Source organism: Arachis ipaensis, chromosome B10 (assembly GCF_059453495.1).
Source record: "Arachis ipaensis isolate K30076 ecotype BB chromosome B10, ASM5945349v1, whole genome shotgun sequence".
Classification (NCBI taxonomy): Eukaryota; Viridiplantae; Streptophyta; class Magnoliopsida; order Fabales; family Fabaceae; genus Arachis; species Arachis ipaensis.
In genome coordinates, this window is record NC_142435.1 from 77512240 (window position 1) to 77519918 (window position 7679).

Below are 7679 nucleotides of genomic sequence, written 5' to 3' on the forward strand. Positions count from 1 at the left end.
CTCGCACCTCCTCTTTGAACACCTTATTTTCTTGAATCTCTTAGCATATTCCTTCAAGTAAGGCTTCAATCTTAGAGAGCCTGTCATCAATTGATGAATGGTTCGGAGCAGATGTGCTGTTTTGGTTTTGATGAGTATGTAGAGAAATGTTGGTGTGGGGGTGTTGAGATGTCCTCTGGGTGAATTGTTGGTGAGCTGCATTGTTGTTGGAGTTGTAACGTCTCTGGTCTTGGTTTTGATCTTGCTCACTTCCCCACCCAAAGTTCGGGTGATTTCTCCATCCAGGGTTGTAAGTCTTGGAGTATGGATCATAGTTTTTCCTTGGTGAATTCCCAATGTAGTTGGCTTGCTCCTGACTCCCTTCTGCTTCTTGGTTTACTCCTTCTTGTGTTGTTGATGAAGTGGAGATTGCTGCTACTTGGTTCATCTCCATCTTCTTGGTGAGGTCAGCCAGCTGCTGGGTAATGAGCTTATTTTGGGCCAACAGAGTGTCTACATTGTTTAGCTCCATCACTCCTCTTGTGTTCCCTCTTTCGGAAGCATAGAAGTAGTCATTTTCTGCTACTGTTTCAATAACATCTATGGCTTCCTCAATGGTCTTCTTCTTGTTCAAAGACCCTCCAGATGAATGGTCTACTGCCTTCTTTGACTCATAAGAGAGCCCTTCATAGAAAATGTGCAGCTGGACCCATTCGTTGAACATGTCAGGTGGACACCTCCTTGTTAAGTCTTTGAACCTCTCCCATGCTTCATACAGAGTCTCACCATCCTGTTGCCTGAAGGTTTGAACCTCAGCTTTCAGCCTATTGATTCGTTGAGGAGGGTAGAATCTTGCTAAGAATTTGTTCACCACATCCTCCCAAGTTGTCAAGCTCTCCCTTGGGAAGGATTCCAGCCACTTGGCTGCCTTGTCTCTGAGTGAGAAAGGAAATAAGAACAATCTATAGGCGTCAGGATGAACACCATTAGATTTCACTGTGTCACATATTCTCAGGAAGGTGGTCAAATGTTGGTTGGGATCTTCTTGAACACCTCCTCCAAACGAACAGTTTTTCTGAACAAGGGTGATGAGCTGTGGTTTAAGTTCAAAGTTGTTGGCATAGATTGTTGACTTTTGGATGCTACTTCCACAATTACCTGGGTTTGGATTAATGTAAGAGCCCAAAACTCTTCTATCCTCCCCCGCATGATTTGCTCCACCTCCTCTGCCTTGGTTGTGAGTCTCTTCTTCATGATGATTTTCCATGTTTTCTTCCATGTTTGGTTCAAAGTATTCCTCAAACTGTTCCTCCTCTTCTTCAGCACCAACTACTCGTTTTCCTCTTGCCTCCCTCCTTAGTCTAAGGAAGGTTCTCTCTGGTTCAGAATCGAAGGAAGTTGAAGCCCCGCTTCTTCTCCCTGTCATACAACCAACAAGTACAAGCAGAGAAGATAGGTGCAGACAGTATTTGTGTTAGAGTTATTGTTAGTTGTGGGTGATGCAATATATCAAACAGTTAGTGGGTTAGCAAACAAAATTAAAAATAACAAAGAAAAACAAACGGGTAGAGGGAGAAGGGAAGAAGTTTAACTAAAACAAAAAGTAAATCACTCAAACAGAAAAATGAAATTCACAAAATAAAATGCTCAATCTAGTGATCTTCCAATCTAATCATTGTTGATGCACAATCAATCCCCGGCAACGGCGCCATAAACTTGATGCGGGGAAAACTTGTCTCTCAACAAATCTTCCTTCGGCAAGTGTACCGAAGTTGTCGTCAAGTAAAAACTCACAATAGAGTGAGGTCGAATCCCACAGGGATTGATTGATCAAGCAACTTTAATTAGAAGAATGTTCTAGTTGAGCGAATCCAGAATTTGGGTTGAGAATTGCACAAAATAAAATGGCGGGAATGTAAATAACAGAAAAGTAAATGCTAGAATTAAAGGACTGGAAGTAAATGACTGAAAATAAATTGCAGAATTGTAAATGGGAATGGGGGATTTGCTCATAAAAGTAAATCGCAGAAATTAAAGAGAATGGGTAAGATTAGAGATGGGGAGTTCATTGGGCTTAGGAGATGTTGTAATTCTCCGGATCAAGTTCATTTTCCTCTCTTCCTCAATCAATGCACTCATTGATCTCCTTGGCAATCTTAAGTGATTGAATTGCAATTCCTTGCAATTCAATCTCTCAAATCTTGATCAATAGCCAATTCTTTGGTCAATTGCTCATGAGAAGAGATGAAGTATGGTCACTGATTATACCACATGCATTTCCTAAACCAAGTATTGAGAGGGTTACAGTCACATACCCATCCAAATCCAATTTGGTCCAGCATGAGAAAGCATTTCTAGCTTGATCTCTTCATTCCTCTTCCAAGGTTCAAAAGAGATCCAAGTTTGAATAGCTTCTCTTCCAAGATAACTACTCAATTAGATGAAGATCGAAAGCTTTCAAGTAAAATCAAGAGGAAAGATAGAAGAAGAACAATGAAAATTAGTATTGATCCATCAAATTACAACAGAGCTCCCTAACCCAATGAAAGGGGTTTAGTTGTTCATAGCTCTTGAAAATGGAAACAAAGATGGAGAATACATCATAAAACTAGAAATTGCAAAGAAAGTAAATACAGAGAGTGGTTCTTCAGCCTCCAGAACTCCTTTACAATTCAAAGCTACTCCTATATATACTACTCTTCTCAGCTTCTAGTTCACTCTTCAAGTCTTGGGCCTTTGGATCTTGAGTTTGAAGCAGTTCCTTTCTTTATTTGGGCTTGGCTTTACTTGCAGAGAGAAAGTGTGGAGTGGGCAGAGACTTAAGCTCAGGGCGTATGGAGTGTTAATCATTTAGTGAAAGTCCAAGTTCGGGAACGTTAGTGACACTTAACATTGTCACTAACGTTCCAATGCACCCCTTATGCCTTACGTTAAAACCCACGTTAACTAGGTTAACGTGGCTTTTAACGTTGCCTTGTCAACCTTCGAGAACGTTAGTGACATTCAACATTGTCACTAACGTTCCAGTGTGCCCCTTCTTGCTTCACGTTAAAGCCCACGTTAACTAGGTTAACGTGGCTTTTAACGTGGCCTTTGCCATCCTTCGAGAACGTTAGTGACATTCAACATTGTCACTAACATTCCAATGTGCCCCTAGGTCTCACGTTAAAGTCCACGTTAACTAGGTTAACGTGGCCATCTTTTAGCCATCCCAACGTTAGTGACAATGTTGAGTGTCACTAACGTTGGCTCATCCTTCATTTCTCATCGTTAGCTTCCACGTTAACCAAGTTAACGTGGAAGTTAACATGACTCTTGGGGGTTGTGTGGTTGCTTCAACGTTAGTGACAATGTTGAGTGTCACTAACGTTGTCGACAACTCTTCATCCTCTACGTTAGTTCCCACGTTAACCAAGTTAACGTGGGAGTTAACGTGGTACTTAGCACCATAGGCCAACGTTAGTGACAATGTTGAGTGTCACTAACGTTGGCTTCTCTCCCTCCCCCTTAACGTAAGAGGCCACGTTAACTAGGTTAACATGACTTCTAACGTGGCCACTTATGAGTAATTGCCAACGTTAGTGACAATGTTGAGTGTCACTAACGTTGGCTCAACTTCTTTTCTCCACGTTAGAGTTCACGTTAACTTGGTTAACGTGACTCTCTACCGTGGGCATTGATGGCTTTTTGAGAGTGTTATTGGCAATCACTTTTCTCATTAATCTTTGCAAGTTACCTCCCCTTTTCTTGCTTCTTTTTGGTCCTGAAATCAAGCAACAAAGTGCATCAAAGCTCTAGTCCAAGTCATGAGTAATGCAACATAATATTTGTCACTAAACTTATGCAAAATCCTCATGAAATCATGTAAAATGCACAATGTATGCTTGAGTCAAGGCATAAGTGAATATTTGCCCAAAACTAGCTTATTTCCTAAAGAAATGCATGAAACTAACCTAAAAACAGTAAAGAAAAGGCCAGTGAAACTGGCCAAGATGCCCTGGCATCAAGCACCCAGATATAACTCATACTCTGATTCTACACAAAAACCTGCCTAAAGCATGTGCTAACTTAAGCAATGGAGTCTCTTGCAGGTACCACCACCCTCTGGTGATTAAGGATCAGCAGCACCACCAGATCCAACAAGTCGTACACGACAGCTCCGGCCACAATAACAGATCTCATCCGAGATCGACCTTCAGTTTTAGGTAACCCTCAGAACAGTCGTAATACCTCACCACCTTTAATTTACGAATAAAACGTAAGACTTTGTGTGGTAGGGTGTACACAACCCAGACCCTATCCGTCCCGCACGAGAACTGATTTATGACCATCTTAAGTACTTTATTTTGGTATTTCTTATAGCAAATTGATGATTTTTGGCTTGGTGATTATATGATTTTCAATGTTATTCTATTAGTACTTTTAGTGTTTTGATTTCTTGTTATCTATAGGTGAATGATAGCAAAAGAGAGGCAAAGCATAAGCAAGGAAACACAACCAGGAAAGCACTCTCAAGGAAGCAGAGGAGTTAGCGTACAACACGCTAGAAAGGAGGGCGTGTCACACGCCCATTCATCTAAAACAGGGAACTTGACGTGCCACACGCTAGCATAAGGGCATGGCATACTGAGCCAAAGATCCAAAGGGCAATTTTTGTGAACAAGTGGGCATGCAACACGCCCAAACCACAACCTCCCAGGGCCACCATTTGGTGGCATGCAACACGCCAGGCTCAAAGGACGTGTCATTTTGACATGCCTTCAAAGAAGAAATCCAGGGCTAAGTTGGCATGCAACACGCCAATGTGGTGGCATGCTACACGCCCAGAATTTTGCTCCCAGGGGTGAAATTGGTGTTGGTGTGCAACACGCCGAGCAAGTGGCGTATCACACGCCGAGTAAGGAAGAAAATAAAAAACCTGGTATGCCACGCCAAGACAAGTGTGTTACATCCTGGGCCAACTTTCCAAAAGCTCAAAATCAAGGAAATTCGAGCTTGAAGTTGGCGTACAACATGCTAAGAGAGTGGCATGTCACACGCCCAAGAAAGGAAGCTCAAATTGAAGATCAAGGTTGGCGTGCAACACGCCAAGGAGGTGGCGTGTCACACATCCAAAAGTGGGCTTCAAGGATATGCATAATTCATGGCATGCAACACGCCAGGCTTAAGGGGCATGTCATTTTGACACGCTTTCGAAGGAGAAGTCCAAAGCAAATGTGGCATGCAAGACGCCAAGCTCTGGGCGTGCCACATGCCATGAATAGTGCTCCTAGGGGTGACAAGAAGATTGGCGTGCAACACACCAATAACGGGGCGTGCAACCTGCCAAGGCCCAAGTTCATATCTTGCTTGAAGAAATCTCACCTCAAGACCACATTGCATTGGACAAGGATTGAATCACTAAGTCATGAAGCTGAATCACAATAAGGATTGAAGATTAATTGCGTAAAATTTAATTTGATTTTGTTTTAATGAACTTTGCATTTAATTCTTAGGTTTGGTGTTTAGGAGCTCTGTTGATTCTAATGGATTAATGTTATAGCTTTTCTACATTGAGCAATGCATTGATATTTTCTTAAGAAAGAGTTTTCGTTCTTCATTTAAAGGGTTTGAATGTATTGGAAAACAATTCTAAATCTGACTTGAATTCTCTTAATATCTTGAAAAAGTTAATTACTTGAATTAAGCTTGAAAACTGCTTCTCGTAATTCTTTGGTTTTGAACTTGTACTTGATAAGTGACATCGAATCAACTAAGTTTAGTTCTTAGGAGTTGTGTGGTTTTTTTTTTTAAATCAATGAAAGCGTTTAACCTCTTATCACAATTAATTAATCAAGGAATTGATAATTTATTAGGGTTAAAGAAATTGAATTACTAATAGATTAGAATTTGATTACTAGTGATTTGCCATAGATACATCTTGCATGATTAAAGTAGAGAGTGACAAGCATTATTCCAGAAGTTTAATATCTCCGAAACCTTATGGTGCGTGAAATTGAACTCGCACAACTTCACCGGCAAATGCATCGGATCATCCAAGTAATACCTCAGGTAAGTGAGGGTCGATCCCATGAGGATTGTTGGATTGAGCAAGTTATGGTTATCCTGCAGATCTTAGTCAGGTGAATAGAAAGATAGTGGTTGTTGTTGTAGACGCATAAAACAAATAGTAAAGAAAGCAATAAAGAATAGATGTAGAAACAATAATGAGAAAAATTGGTTAAGGACATGGAGATGCTTTATATTTCTGGATTAACACCTCTTACTGACTATTTCAACAATAAATGATTCATTCTATGGCAAAGCTGTAAGTGATTAATTCATGTCCTCTCATCAAGTTAATCTCCTCTAATCCATATCAAACGCCGTTGTCAGTGGTCATTCAATATGGCCGAGGATGAAGCCCATGCAATTCATTCCCCTTTGTAATCCTATTCAAAATGCCATAGACAATGTCAGATCTTTCGAATCGGAGAATGAAGCTCAATGATTCTAGCTTTAACGCCACAGGAACCTCATTACCCATAACTAACCGAATTATATGTCATTTATCCTCGATTAGCCCAGATGAATTATTGGTTCAGGTGATGTATTTTCAAGCTATAGCTAAATACTATCCGGGTCAGGACTCATAAAGAACTTATGTAGAAAAAGGGACATACCTAGTTTCATTTGGATGAAGAACGACAATACATCATAGAATGGAATCAAACATATATTGAAATAGAAACAGTAATATTATTAATCCATAGGAATCAGCAGAGCTCCTAACCTTAAACTAGGAGGTTTAGTTGCTCATAATTTACAGAGAGAACTTAGGTCTGAAAGTATGTGACGAACTGATTTCTGTCGGTAAAGAATTTTATAAGAATAAGCGCATTGTAAGTATAGTTTCTAAACCAACAAAGAATCTTTTTGTACAAAAATTTGGTTGTCACAAGTAACAAAACCCAATAAAATTTATAACCGAAGTATTTAAACCTCGGGTCGTCTCTCAAGGAATTGCAGGGAAGTATGATTTATTATTGGTTATGAAATTGGGTATTTTTGGGTTTTTGAAATAGGGAACCAGTAATTTAAATAGCAAGAAAAATAAATTAAGAATTATAAAGAAAACTCTTGGTAAGGTATGAGAACTGGAAATCCCATCCTAGTTATCCTTATCAGGTGTGATGAGAATTGGATTTTGCTCCCACTTAGTTAACCCTCACAAAATAAAGGAAAGTCAAGTGGACCAATCAACTCGATTCCTCAAGTCCTAGTCAACTCCTATGGAAAGACTAGCTTTAGAGGGATCCAAGTCAATCAGTAGTTTCCAACTCTTAATCAACTACTGAGTTTGATAACTCAGGTATCATCAATTACTCAACCAAAAGCCAAAAGGGAAGAAAATCTACTTGAATGAAAATAATTTGGATTAATTAGAAGCATCAATGACATAAATTAAAGAAAGCAATCATAAGTCTGAAATACCTCAAATTATATTAAATAAAGAAATCAACTCTAACATGAAGTTCATAAGCCAAATTGGAAAGATAAATAACAATTAAAGTAATAGAATAAATAAAAGTAGAAAATAAATTAAAGGAACATTGAACCTGGAATGAAGAAAAGTAGCCTAATCATAATAATAGAAATCCTAAATCCTAATCCTAATCATAAATCCTAAGAGAGAGGAGAGAGCCTCTCTCTCTCTAAAA

The 7679-nt window shown here is 39.5% G+C and overlaps 1 non-coding gene across 1 annotated transcript; it reads left to right on the forward strand.

The window, feature by feature from the left end:
• Positions 1–701: 701 nt before the first annotated feature.
• LOC148580514 (small nucleolar RNA R71) lies at positions 702–805 on the forward strand. The gene has a single exon (XR_015894130.1). It is a non-coding gene; the product is annotated as a small nucleolar RNA R71 (small nucleolar RNA).
• The last annotated feature ends 6874 nt before the right edge of the window (positions 806–7679 follow it).